This window comes from Octopus bimaculoides, chromosome 25 (genome assembly GCF_046866305.1).
Source record: "Octopus bimaculoides isolate indiv1 chromosome 25, ASM4686630v1, whole genome shotgun sequence".
NCBI lineage: Eukaryota > Metazoa > Mollusca > Cephalopoda > Octopoda > Octopodidae > Octopus > Octopus bimaculoides.
In genome coordinates this window covers 16,320,757-16,335,343 of record NC_142952.1, presented here as the reverse complement: position 1 = coordinate 16,335,343, position 14,587 = coordinate 16,320,757, and the positions used below count along the sequence as shown (strand labels likewise).

The following is a 14,587-nucleotide window of genomic DNA, read 5'->3' as shown; positions in this document are numbered from 1 at the left end:
AATACAGCAGCAAGAGATTGAAACTGGAGCTATCTTCGTTCATTGAGAACATTGCTCAGTAATAAAAATGATAATGTTTACTTATATAAGTGCACAGAAGTGTTTTGAGAAGGTTAAAGGATGAACAAAAGCAAAATTACATTCAAATTACCAACTAGTAAACTTTAAATCTACATTCTTAGTGTTACTGTAAATATTAACATTAAAAATATATATCTTTCCAACAAAGGTCTTGCTTGAAATACCAGTACTCTCATCTCTCATAGCATACAAACATTAAATTTATGAGTTTTACTGAATGATTTTTTTTTTTTTTTTTTTTTTGCTGATGCAGACTACTACAAGTTTCTGTGAACTCTGACTTATTTGCAATGTGTTTTAACCACAGAACAAAGTTGAAGAAAATGAACTAAAGGGTATTTTTGATATCTATGGAAAGATCTTGTCAATGTATGTTCCATTTGTCCAAATAAAGACCACACATCCTAAAACTTTATCCTGGGGGCACAACTAACTTCTTCAAAATTTAAACTGTCTTAACTCTCTTGCAACTCTCCACAAGCATACAAGACAGACACAGAAATCATCATTATTTGACAACCATTTTTTTCCCTCCTGCTGATATGGGTTCGACAGGTCTCCACCAGCATGGCATCTTACCACTTATAACAGTCAAATATCATTTTCCTGCGGTACAGTACCCTCAGATCAGTCTTCATTTCTTTGATATTCCTCTTCTGCAGGCTCCATCATATGTATTTACCCATGATTTTCTCTCTCGCACATTACAGTGGATCCTTCTAATACCCAATCTGTGCTCCACAGTTTGGGCAACTTGACAGACATCCAGTGAAACAAATTGTCATGTCTGAAGGGATTGTCAAGCTGAAAGAGAGAAACCCATACATTTGCATGCCTGAGTAAACAAAACAAACCATCAAAAGTTGTCTTCCCCATTGAGTAGTTGCTCCAAATTTCCACAATTTTCTTAAAATCCTGTGAACAGAAAATACTTAATTTGTACTTCTCCATTCACTGTAAACCCTATGTATACAACTGCTCGTGTACCAAACAGAATATCTTTCTTACACGCTTACTCTTTTAACCATCTACAGTTATCAAACTGGACGTGGGTTTCTCTTTGGAAATAGTTATGAGAGAATACATAATAAAGTAACACCTGTCACATAAAATCAGTATCACAGTAGGAGACTGTTTTGGGACAAATAAAAGGTTCTGGTTCCACGTTTTTAAAAATTATTAATGGTTAAGAGTTTAACTGAAAATTTGTATCATAATTATATAGATGGACATTATTAATGGTGTGGTATGTTGTGAAGCAACCAGTTTTTTTATTATTTCATCTTTATAGTTATTTCTAGTTGTTTTTGGCATAAATATTCATTATATACGTATGTGTGTGTGTTTGTGTGTACACACACACAGAAATAAGTATCTATGCAAAAAAAAAATATACACACATGCATGTGTGTGTGTGTTTATAGAGAAAGCAGTGCAGCGGCAGCAATTCAGGTTGACAAGCCTTTCAAAGAACAACATTGATGATGTAAAGACGAGAAGCTTACGAAAGCTGTTACCTAGCAACAAAGACATTTTGCTTGGCAATATTATCAGTGAAACAGAACAACTGAAATCTTGGACCTCAGCCCTCTCTCTCTCTCTATCAGACACATACTTAGAATAATCAGATTGAGAGAAGAAAGGAAATGTGTATTGAGAAATAGATGAATTAAAAAATAAATAAATAAAATATGAAGGTGATGATAAAACTTGTAAAATATTTTAACTGACAGGAAAAAAGGCCATGGAGTATGTGTGAATGTATGTGTGAGTTTATATACATACAAAACATAACTCATATTAGATTATTATTTAAATTACATTTTATTCCTTTTCTGAAAAAATGTTTTGTAACCTGTTTGGAATATGGCTGAGAAGACCTAAATATCAAGCTGACATTGAGTATAGTGGAGTGCATTTCTGAGTTCAAATCTAGTGGGGATAGAATGACCTTGAACTTGATCAATGAGGTGAGGAAATGGGGATGTTAATAAAATCATTAAATCAAACAAAAAACAGAAAAAAAAAGAAAGAAAAGGAAATTCCATTGTTTTAATGGGTTTGTAATTTCTGGTGCTTAATTCCAATTTGAAAGTTAAAAATCCATGACAAATCTTTACTTAAGAATTGATAAAAGGTTTGTCACCACAAGGGAACAGAAATTCTTCTCCTGTTGTCAAAGCCAGTCAACAATTCCTGAAATTTTCACTGCAAACATTAACTTTTTGGGTTTTTACCTCCCATCTGTCTTTGTAATAGCTATAATTGACCCTTGTTCTTCAGATCTAGTCAATGATAGGCCCTAATCCTATTCAACACACTGAACTCTTTTCTCTGCCATCTGAAATAACACATCATTAACTTCCTCGGCAGAACTGTCAGAGAGGTGGATGAAATACTTCAGAGTATTTACTGTAGCCACTTGTGTTCTTAGTTAAAATCCTATTGAGGTTTAAAATGAAATCCCTGACCAGAGCAGTGAACTGGCCTGAGTATACCTTAATCCCCTCTTCTCCCTCTCATCAGTTTTGATGGACTAGAAAAATGCTTCTTATTGACTACCCATACCTGTGCATGTGTTCCATCAGCTTACCCATACTCACCTTTGCCACACCGACTATCTACAACTCTGCAACATTTCAAACTAAACAAAAAGGAACACAGATTTATATAGAGAGACAAATGAGACTGTGTGGGGTTCATGCCTTTATCAAGTACATTTGTGGATTTATGAGAAAGGTGAAAATGCTTTAAAGAGGGTTAAAACAGAATTGTAGAATTTGTTTGCACCACATCACCAAATAATGTTAAAATGAAAACACTTATTTAGCTAATAGTTAACTCAACAATTTGTTGGTTGATTGATGATGCTAAGTTTCAACACACACATTCATGTACAGAGAAAAGCATGCAATTACATGAACACATACAGACACACAAAGTCAAACACACACACACTAATTTCCTAGTTTGTGGCCTGCACATTTTAAAAGCAAAAACTAAATTATTTACAACAGAATTTGACTAATTCGTTTTGAAAGTCACTTGTTTTTGCTCTCTTTCTCCCATCCCTCATATTCATAACTGCCATTGTCCATGCCAGTGATAGGTCGAAGGTTCATACTCATTCACCACTACTACATTCTGTCATGTGCAAAGACATGATTCTCAACAGCCTAGTCCTCTTAGCTACACATAGGCTGCCATTATTATTTTCAGTCCCAGGTCAGCCTTGACTGAGCAATCCAATGATCAAAAGTGTTCCAACTGTGATGAGACTATTTTTTATCTTTGTATCTCAAGGACTATACTGTCCAGTGTCCTTCATTATTTAAAACAGTAGTGATTTCTGAAAGAAATTTGGTTGTTATTTTTATGAAGCTCAGCAAGTTCATAGAGGCTATGTTATCAGCTTGAGCTGTGAATAAGCACAATGTGGATATATAACACGTAACTGATAACAGTGTTGAGAGAGATGAATTGAAACCAATCTACAAGCAACCTCTGGTGTCTATCATGGGAAAAGTAGGATTGTATGATATCGCTGTCAAAGGTGTAAGGAGTATGTGTGAAGTAAAATAACTACAATTTGAATATATATTTATTCAACAAAGTTTTTTAAATATATTTAAATGAATAACTTTTTGGTATTCAGATTATTTTGTCAAATGTAAAATTTATTTATTCACAGTCTTGAATTAATCATGCATTATCTCATAGCTTTGAGAGTTAAATGATGTGATTGTTTTTAGAATGACATTGTAGGGTAGGTGTGAGAGGCCAGATCTATCTGGTTTGAACATAAAATAGGCAAAATATTTGGGCTGGATATAGCCGGTTTAAAAGCTAAAGGGTTAAAGGAGTGTTATGCCAACTAATTATTCAGTATATAACTATTTCAGCTATTTCATCATAGAGAAAATATAATGATGATGATGATGATGATTTCTTATATGGGTACAAAGCCAGAAATTTGCAGGAAGAAACAATAGTCAATTATACATCAACTCCAGTACTTGGTTTTTATCAATCCAGGAATGATGGACAGTAGAGTCAACCTTGGCATTATTTCTATTTGAACTCACAGAATAAAGGAATGAAGGTAAAAAGAATTCAATCCGCCTTTTCACTATTTCTTCCACTCCACCACGAGCCTTGCCTTGGGCTCTCAACTCCCAAAGGAATCACATTAGGGCCCACCCATAACACAAAAACATGTCTTGGATGGATATTTTTACACCAGACCTGGAGATGGAATGTGGTGCCCATCCTTCTTTAGATTCATACAGCTGATTTTTTGGAAAGAGACAGACAGAGGAATTGGGCAGGTGCTTTATTTATTGATCTCAAAAGGATGAAAGGCAAATTTAACCTCAGTTGGATTTGAACTCAGAGTTCAGGGAACCATAATGAATATTACAAAGCATACTGTTCAATGCTTTAAAGTCTATGTAAGACATATGATCCAAAGAGCCTCTTCATGGTTACTGGACCTGCTAAAAATAGCAGCCATGTCTCCCTTATGTCACACGCTAACACTTTAAAAAAAAAAGGACATTTTAGTTGATATGATTCTAGGTTCCTAGCAAATACAAAAAGGAGCAATTGTCACAACTGGAATGCTCATAGATCTGCCTGATTAGAGCTAATGTAGTTGCTAAACAATAACAACAACAATGATTTGTGAATTAAATCAAATATATTAACAGAGTAATTAATTGATATGTGTTTTCCTTAGTGGGCTATATTCAGTACCAAATTATTTAACATTCCTAAACATCTGCCCTCTAACACTAAAATTCTAATCACTGAGGTATGCTACTTTCACTTATACAGTGTGTTACTAAGTCAACAATGTGTTACAAAATCAAGTATTACAAGGAAGTTATATATAGTGTAGGTAACAGTAGGTCACAAGATTGGCAGTGTGTTACAAGATCATTTGAAGCTGGCAAACGCTAAATAATATTTACACCTTGGACTGCACCTTGAAGAAATCTGTTCCCACCTGACTGATTGGCATGGAGACGCTTATCAACATACATCAACCTCTGGCTCATAGACACGCTGTCTCATCATTCTGTTTTTCTACCACTACCATAGTGGCCTCTGTTCTTTGAAGCTAGCTTGTCTCAGGCTACCTCCACCCATGACCCATGACTCACTCATCTCTCCTCTTTTCTTACTAACCAACCACTATATCCAAACAGCCTTCTCATGGTTATCATCAGTTACATTAATCTTACTAACCTTAGTCAGCTTGCTGAAGCCATAGGAATAACCCTTTTCTCCAGACAAAAACTTACAGATAGTAGATAGCTGGTGAGGGAGGCGAAAGAAATTTTTGAAAAACATCTGGTTTCATATTTTGAATCCTTCATTCTTAGTACTCTATCAAATCTGCCATTTCCAATGAATATTATAATTTACTGGTAGTGGAGAAATAGCATTGAAGATTTGATACTGGGGATGTGAGGGGTGTGGCTTAATATGCAAATTCTTATGATCTGATGGAAAAAAATGCTAGTCTGATTTAACTAGTTACATATTTTACCCAGAAAAGGAAATAGAATCAAAATGAAACCATGCCTGAAACTGTCATCACAAGGTACATTTTTTTGTTGTTGTCCTCATAACAAACAACAGTAACAGTAGTAGTCACAATTGTCATAATCATCATTGGCTATTCTAGTTATAACAGTTGCATGTTGCATTAGGGAAACTAAGCTGTCTCTTCTTCATGATCTCACCACCAAGTTCCTCATGGCAATGAGGTATTCTGTCATGCTTAGATATGTGTTTATAATAAATGCCAAGTTTTGCAACCCCCCCCCCCCATCTTGTACTGGAACTGAAAAGAATAACAGAGGAATCAAGAATAGAATCAGGAAAAAAACAGTAAAACCAAATTTGCTATCAAATCCAATATAAGTCGGCAGAAATAGACAAAGAGTGATAATGGCGATGATGTTAATTGAGAGGATAATGATGACATGACTGTTTGTTGTTGAACAGCACTCCACCAACATGAAGACATTCTGGAAGTGGTTGATTCAACAAAGTATTCCTGTAGCATCTTCACTTTAATTGCTGGGGACCAACGTATATTAAATAGTTAATTGGCAGAAAAGGAGCAGTTTTCATGACCTTTGCCATCCCTCCCAGATTACTGACATTGATGCAGATGATGTTCAATTTCAACTTTTGCAGACTGATGCCCCAAGGTGAAATGTGGATAGGACAACTTAAAATAAGTGGTCCCTATCTTAGAAGTAATAGGGAGTTTGAGGGTGATTTAGTTATCATAATTAGACAACTGAGCACTTATATGGTAAATTCCCTCTAGCTGGTAATGATATAGTGATGGTATTGATGGCAGTGGTGGTGATGGTCACAATGATGATGATGATCAGAATTGCAGTGAGAATTATGATGGTGGTGATAATTGTCATGGTGATGAAGGTAGTAATGTTGATGATAATGATAGCAGAGGGAGTGGTGATGATTGGATGAGTGATGGTGGGGATAGAGGTGGCAGTGGTCATTATGATAATGATGACAAAAACAGGTGCAACGACATTATATTTCAATTAGTGTAATAGTGGTGCAGTGGTCCATGTTTAAACACAGCTGTACTGTGAATATATTCTTTCAAGCTCCAGGTTTAATCCCCCTGTGAAGAAACTTAGTAGAGAGAAACTTTGTGAAAGTCTACCGTGGGGAGAGAGAGAGAGAGAGTGTGTGTGTGTGTGTGGTGAAGAAAATGGTGTCAAGCAAAAAAATATTTTGCAGAATTACTTCCATACAGGTTCCTTTCCCTTCATACCAAGTCCATTCTATCTTCCTCTCTTTTTCAAGGACTAGGTAACATAATGGGGTTCATAAACCCACTAAAATCCTTGAGAGTAGTAACCAACCCACCAAGGCCACAGTCTGATGATTGAAACAAGTATTATATATATATATATATATATATATATCTGTGTGTGTGTGTATACACACACATGTATACATCTTGTTATATCTTGGGAGGGTCATTATACCAATAATAACACACATGGGTTCAATATTACTTCTTTATTGTTAGTTAACTAGTTAAACAACTAACCAACTAACAAATCATTTATTTGTTTGTTAGTCAAGTTCTTTTCATCACTATTTGTGACTTCTTCAATAATACACCTTCTCTCTTCAAACCAAATACAAAAATAAAATATATCAGGTTGAGTTAGCAACGTTTTAAAACATGAAATTCATCACAATATATTTCAACAATGCGGAAATTTTATTTATCAAAGTAAGTACCATTGCAATCAACACATTTTTACCGAGTTACAAGTTTGTTTATTCCGATAACATAAATATCTGGAGTTCTGGAGCTGATGAAATCTTTGAACATACTTTCAGCATCGGTTTGATTTTTGAACACTTTCTCTCACAGGAAACCATCAAGGTGCTTGAAAAAGTGATAGTCAGTAGGAGAAAGGTCTGGGGAATAAGCTGGGTGGGGAAGAACTTTGTAGCCAAGCTCCCTCAACTTCTGGAGCGTCATTAGTGAAACATGTAGTTGAGCATTGTTATGAAGAATGATTGATTCTCTTCTGTTGACCAGTCTAGGATGAAAGAGTAGCAGTTTTTTGTTCATTTTAGCAATTTCATGGCAATATGTTTCTGCAGTAATGGTTTTTCCGGGTTTTAAGAAGTTATAGTGAAGAGCTGTGGTGAAGAAAATGGTGTCAAACAGTCACCATAACCTTCACCAGTCACCATAACCACACGGTGACTGTCAGTCACTATAACCCTTTTTTTTGAAGAGCTCAGGTTTAGGGAAGGTGTATGGTGCTTCATTTTGGCCCAACAACTGCAAAGAACATTTTTTATTACTGTACAGAATCCACTTTTCATCGCAAGTTACAATACGGTCGAGAAATGGATCAGTCTGGTTACGGAGAAGTAGCAACAAGCAAATTTCATATCTTCACATTTTCTGATTTTCATTCAAATTGTGTGGTACCCATTTGTCAAAATTTTTTGGTTTTCCAATTGCATGTAAATGGTTGTAGGCAGTTTTCTGGCTAGCTTGAAGTTCTTTGGTCAGTTCTTGAGTGGTTTTACGTGGATCTTTCTCAATGACAGTCTTTAATTGACCATCAGTGATGACAGATGGGCGTCCACTATGCTCACAATCTTCAAGGCTCAGGTCTCCATTGTGAAATTGCTTAAACCATTCTCGAGCTGACCACTCTCTGGTCATTTTCCTCACCAAACGTTTGGTACTTCTCCTGCAGCTGCCTTACCAGAAATGTAGCATCAGTGGCACAAAATCAAACTGTATCTCATCTAGACCAACCCTCTCTCTAATTAGTTGGGCTATGACCTTCTCTGTAACTTTCATCACCTGATCCAACCATTTGATACTCTGCAATTATTTCTGTCTAGTTTAAAAGTTTGTACAGAGTGTGGCTTTTGAGCTATTAATATAATAGACTCAAACCCACACACCCAAAGATGAATTTAACTGAACAGAGACTATATAAAGGCAAGACTAACTCTAATGCATTGCAGTCTGATGATGGCATAGCTGGCTGAAACTTCAAAGTCACTGCCAACAACATTCTTGTATAAGAATAATATAATACGTGCATACATACATACATACATATATATATATATATATATATATATATATATATATATATTTATATATATATTAGAAAAAAAGAATGGACAAGCAAAATATGTAGTACCACTACTTTAGAACATGTAATTTATAATTCAAACATAATTGCAAAGTAGTTACAGTGCATAAAGGATTAATAAATAATGCATTATATCTCTGACAGCTGTTTCTAGAATAGCTGTGCATATGGTTCATAGGTCTTTAACTAAAGATATTCCTTATTTCTCCAACAATGGAACTGGTAACTACTAATGTTCTTTATTAAGGATGTCCCATAATTCTTCCTCTTTGAAGGCAGAATAATTGGCTTATATAGAAATCTTTGCACAATGACCTGTGCACGATATTCACAGCTATTCTAGAAACAGCTGTAAGAGATTTTAAGCATTATTCATCAATCCCTTACTTACACTAAAACTCTACAATTATGTTTGAATTATAAGTATGTGCTCTAAAGTGATACTACATGTGTTGCTTGTTCATTCTTTCTTTTTAATATCAACCACTAACTTATAACCATTCTTTGTTAGGCAGCTACAACATAAATTTTGTTTTAGTTGCTGTTCAGGTCAGAGTTTTAGTGATAAACCAACCCAAGCATTTATCATACATACCTATTACATTAGTCTTTAGGCAGAATTCATTCATTCACACACACACACACACACACACACACACAAAAGTTTTGAAAATTAAACAGAAACATGACACAACAAATGGAAAATACACACATAAGGTTTAGATGTACTAATTTCTTGTCAGTTATCATCCAAATAGTCCTAACAATTTCATGTGTCTGTGTGTGTGTGTGATGTGTGTTTGTGCATGTGTGTGTGTGTGTGTTGTTATTCTGAGTAGCAGTATGGCCTTCCCCTCAGCCCCAGCCTCTCCCTTCATTGTGCTGCTGCTGTCCTAAGACCCGAAATTTTGGTACAGTTCCTGTATCTCACTGTGTTTGTGCGTTCGCCCACGGTGTTGCCATCATGGTAGTTGTTATTGCCATTGTTATCACTGCCACTGCTGCTGTTAGTCATGTTGTTGATTTTATTGCAGCTGTCTATGAAGTTATTGTGTGTGTGTATGGGTTTGCATCATATGTTGTTGTATCTATGCCCTTTATATAGATTTATGTATTTATTTTATCTACCTCTATTTCTTATATTTATCACAGGTATGTGACAAATATATTTATTATTTATTTTTTAAATATTTATCTATTTCTATTTCTTATACATATCACAGGTATGTGCATATATGTCTTGTACCCTGTTTGTATCTGTGTTTTATTTACTATTATTATTATTATTATTTCCACCCCCTCTCTCATCTCCTCCCTTCTGTCTTTAGTCATGTGGTGTGGTGGTGGGTGTTACTGTTACTGCTGCTGAAAGGGTCACAGATGTGTGATGAAAGGTTTCTGAACAATGGACATGAGTTAAAATAAGAACAGTAATAATGGGTGAAGAACAAATATATAGTGCGTGTGTTTATTTGGCAAAAAGAAAAAAAAATGACCATCCCAAAATACAACAATATGTTTCAACACATGATTTCACATTAGGACTTTTGCAACACATATTGATAAACATATATGTATATATATACACATACGTATATGTATATACATATGCATACACTCATAAATATACATATACTCTCTCTTTTTTACTCCTTTACTTGTTTCAATCATTTGACTGTGGCCATGCTGGAGCACCGCCTTTAGTCGAGCAAATCGACCCCAGGACTTGTTCGTTGTAAGCCTAGTACTTATTATATCAGTCTCTTTTGCCGAATCACTAAGTTATGGGGGTGTAAACACACCAGCATCGGTTGTCAAGCGATGTTGGGGGGACAAATTCAGACACACATACACATATACGACGGGCTTCTTTCAGTTTCCGTCTACCAAATCCACTCACAAGGCTTTGGTTGGCCTGAGGCTATAGTAGAAGACACTTGCCCAAGGTGCCACGCAGTGGGACTGAACCCGGAACCATGTGGTTCTTAAGCAAGCTACTTATCACACAGCCATCCCGATGCCTATATGCATACATGCATTAATATACATATGCATACACACATAAATATATATATCTACATATATATATATATATATATATATATATATATATATATATATATATATATATATATATTATACATACACACACACACACACACACATATACACAGGCATAATATATATTTACATATATATGCAAACACACACACAGATAAATAGATAGAAACACTTAGATATACATTAGTAATGCATAGAAATTCTTGAAATCAGTAGATGTGCCAAAGTCTGTAATTCTCCAAGTAATGAATGCAACATATGAAACATGCTGGTCCTTCTAGACAACTAATAAGATGGGCATATCAACTGAGTGGCAGAAAGATGGAAAGATAAAGAGAGGTAGACAGATGAGAAGAGAGGGAGAGTTAAATATTCAGTTCTGTCTATCTGTCTCTCTCTCTATCTATCTTTCTGTATTATCTTGAGGCTCTTTTTTATCATATCTTTGGTTGCTCACTCATTCGTTCTCTCAGTTGCCTTCCTTCTTGTTTTTACTGTTTCCCCCTTTTTTTTCTCTATTCATCTCACATTTTACCACCTCTCTATTTTTCATGTTCTTGTTTTTAACAGACATGCACACAGAATTACATGAACATATGAGAAAGGAGAGAGTGACAGAGAGAGGAGAGAAAATGATAGAGAAAGACTAATACATACATACAATAGTTGCATGAATATGAGATTGAGGACAGGAGAGGGGTAATACAGTGTGTGAGAGAGAGAGCGAGAGAGTGATTGACTTTATAATATTGCAAAGTAAGATGCTGGTGGTGTGAGGAGGGGGAGGGGGCGTGAAATACAAAGAGAACAACAAAGGAAAGAGAAGAGAACCTTCCTGCAACTGCAATGTTATTTTCAAATGAAATGAACCATAAAACACAGCATAGCTTTAGAGTGACAACCATGGTAGGTTAGCAACTGGATGGATGGACCAAACAACAACGTCTCACACATATCTGATCTAATCACACAAAGTATATGCTACTGTTCTTGTTGGTATTTTTTTTAACGCCAGGTCAGCCTGATTCAGTAGACCTATGATTGGAGGCATTCCAAATGTGACTCTTCTGAATTTTAATATATCAGGGAATGTATTGTTCAATGTATACTATATATTTAAGATTGCAATGAGTGTGATGTGGTAGATTTGGCTGCTGTTTCTAGCAGATGAGGCACCTGTATAAAGGAGTTCTCATTGGCATCAGAAAATATGTTGGATTTGAAGACAATTGGAAATGGGTAAGAAGTAGAGTTACATTGTTGGCCCTGATGGAACGGGCTATGACCATCCTGTCCTGTCTTTTTCTCATGTGCAAAGAATACAGGACTGCATTATTCAACATGTCCTAAGATAACAGTATGGTTTGAGAGGGATTAGGCAGCTATTTCTAGTGAACCAAGGAAATATATAAAGGCTTCTTCATTAGCCCATAAGTTATGTGTGCGTGGGGCGGGGTATGGTAGTGAAACATGTAGAGAATTAAATGTGTGAGTATAAGTGTGTATATATATATATGTTGCCTATGTGTGTATATGTCATGTTTATGTGTGTGTGTGTGGAGTGGCTTACGTCTGTGGAGATATGGATAGTGGAGGTAGAAGAGTAAATGTGTGATATGGGGCAGTGGATGTTGAGGCCTAAATGAGGGATGGGTAGCTATGACGACAGTTACAATAGAAAAATATGGAGATGACTGCAGAGGAAGACTGTATGCTGCTGTTTAGCCCTAGCTCAACACTAGTTGAACAGCTCTCTGGTCACAGATGTTCTTGCCATATCTAACTGAGTCTATTATATATTTAGGATGTTATTGCCTAATGTGCTCTTCCTTTTTTGAAGGCCAAGATCATATTGGTGCATCAGTAAGGATGTATTTAGTGAATTGAGTTGCCATCTCTCATGCGTCTAGTGACAGCACAGAGGTGCTCTCAGCTTGTTGTAATGAAATCGATGCACAGCGAATGTAGAGAACTCTATGTGGTGTGGATAGATGGATGTGTTGTGTGGTAGTGACTGCAAAAGAATATATGTGGTGTGTGCGTGTGTATTGTTGTATGAGAGTGAAATATAGACTGTAGATGTAGAGGACCACGTCTGATGCTGTCTGGTAGTGGATGTAGGTAACAATATGGGTGTTGTAAGGTATGTTGATCCAACAGACCTATGTTCAGTGGTGTTCTAGCCATGACCGTCTTCTTAATCATGTATTTTTTCAGGTCAATGTAGTGGATCTAGGACTACATTGTCAAATGTGTCTTTTGTTTTAGTGAAGGTAGCATGTAGTTTTGAGGAAGATCTGACTGCTATTTCTAGCAGGTAGAGTAAGGTGCACAGTGTTGTATAGCAGTGACAGTAGAGAAACTGTGGCTGGAGAGAAAAGAGTTGTGTCTGATTTTTTATGTGTGTAATGTTGATAAAATAAATGTAAATATCTCATCACTAGGAAACTTTTATGCTCTCTTGGATGAATTAACAATGGTTTCCTGCTGTTACATAGATTACACTCACATTTCATGTAGAAATAAGTGTCCTGCTCAAGTACATGATATATTTGCAGCAAACTTGAACTGAACACTTAAGCCCATAATCCAAAACTGTCAGTATTGTTGTCTCTTCCTAGATCACCCCTGACTCAGCAGATCTATGATCTAAAGCATTCCAGCCTTGACCATCCTGTCCATGTACATCCAGGCCTAAATTATCTAATGTGTCTCTTTTCAAGTAGGTAAACTTTAAAGAAAAATCTGTCTGCTATTTCCAGTGGGTTGAGCAACTATGTAGAGATTTCTTTGGTATCTCATCACATTTTAGTTGTTATTTTTAGTTTCAGATCATTCTGAGCGAGAACTCTCATCAAAGGTGTTCCATCTGAGACCATCCTGTCATTCTCTTGGATGTAGATCTAGGACCATATTATTGAATGCTTCCCTCCTTTTTCAAGCTGGTAGCCTGTAATTTGATAGGGACATTTAGTTGTGACTTCTAGCCTGTTGAGCAACCACACAGAGGCTCCGTTAGAAGATCACCATGTGTTAGTGCTGAGGTTGGCAAAGTCAAAGAGGACTTGAGAAGTGGGAAGATCCACTGACCATCACTTGAATAATATGGTTTTAAAACAGAGATGATACGTGTAGGTGCAGCACATACTTAACCAACCATAACATCATGAAAAATCAGACATGCTGCTGATGATAGTGACTTATTGTTTAGCTCCAAGTCAGCTCTGATTAAACAGAGATATGATGAAAGGAATTCCAGGTATGACAATCTGTTTTTCTAGACATCTACAACTGCATTATCCAGCATGTCCATTCTTTATTAAAATGGCAGGATGTGATTTGTGGGAGATTAGGCTGCTATTCTTAGTAAATCAGGTAACTGCCAAGTTGGTGGGGGTGGGGATGGGGATCAATAGACATTGTGATGGTGGTGGGTAACATTTTCAATCTTTCAAAAGGCCACAAAAATGAAATGGAGAGAGAGAGAGAGAGAGAAGCAAAATTAGAGGGGTCTCAAAGTTGGAGGCTATTACACCACTCACTGGGGTGACATAAGAGGTATAAGGAGTTAATGGTAAGAAAACAAGGTCAAAAATACTGATGACTGACTGACTGACTACCTGACAGATCTCTGTTGGCCAGGTAAATGACATTTGAGGTGGAGAGTCGGGGAGTGGAATGCAATTTGCAGATTTAAAAACATGTGACATGGGCACTAGCATAGCTGGGGGGTGGGGGCAGTCTAC

General features: G+C 36.2%; 1 protein-coding gene across 16 annotated transcripts in view; it reads right to left on the bottom strand.

Annotated features, from left to right (window-relative positions):
* LOC106869828 (uncharacterized) overlaps window positions 1–14,587 on the bottom strand; it is a 484,455-nt gene that overhangs the window by 197,872 nt on the left and 271,996 nt on the right. The gene's annotated exons all lie outside the window — the stretch shown is intronic.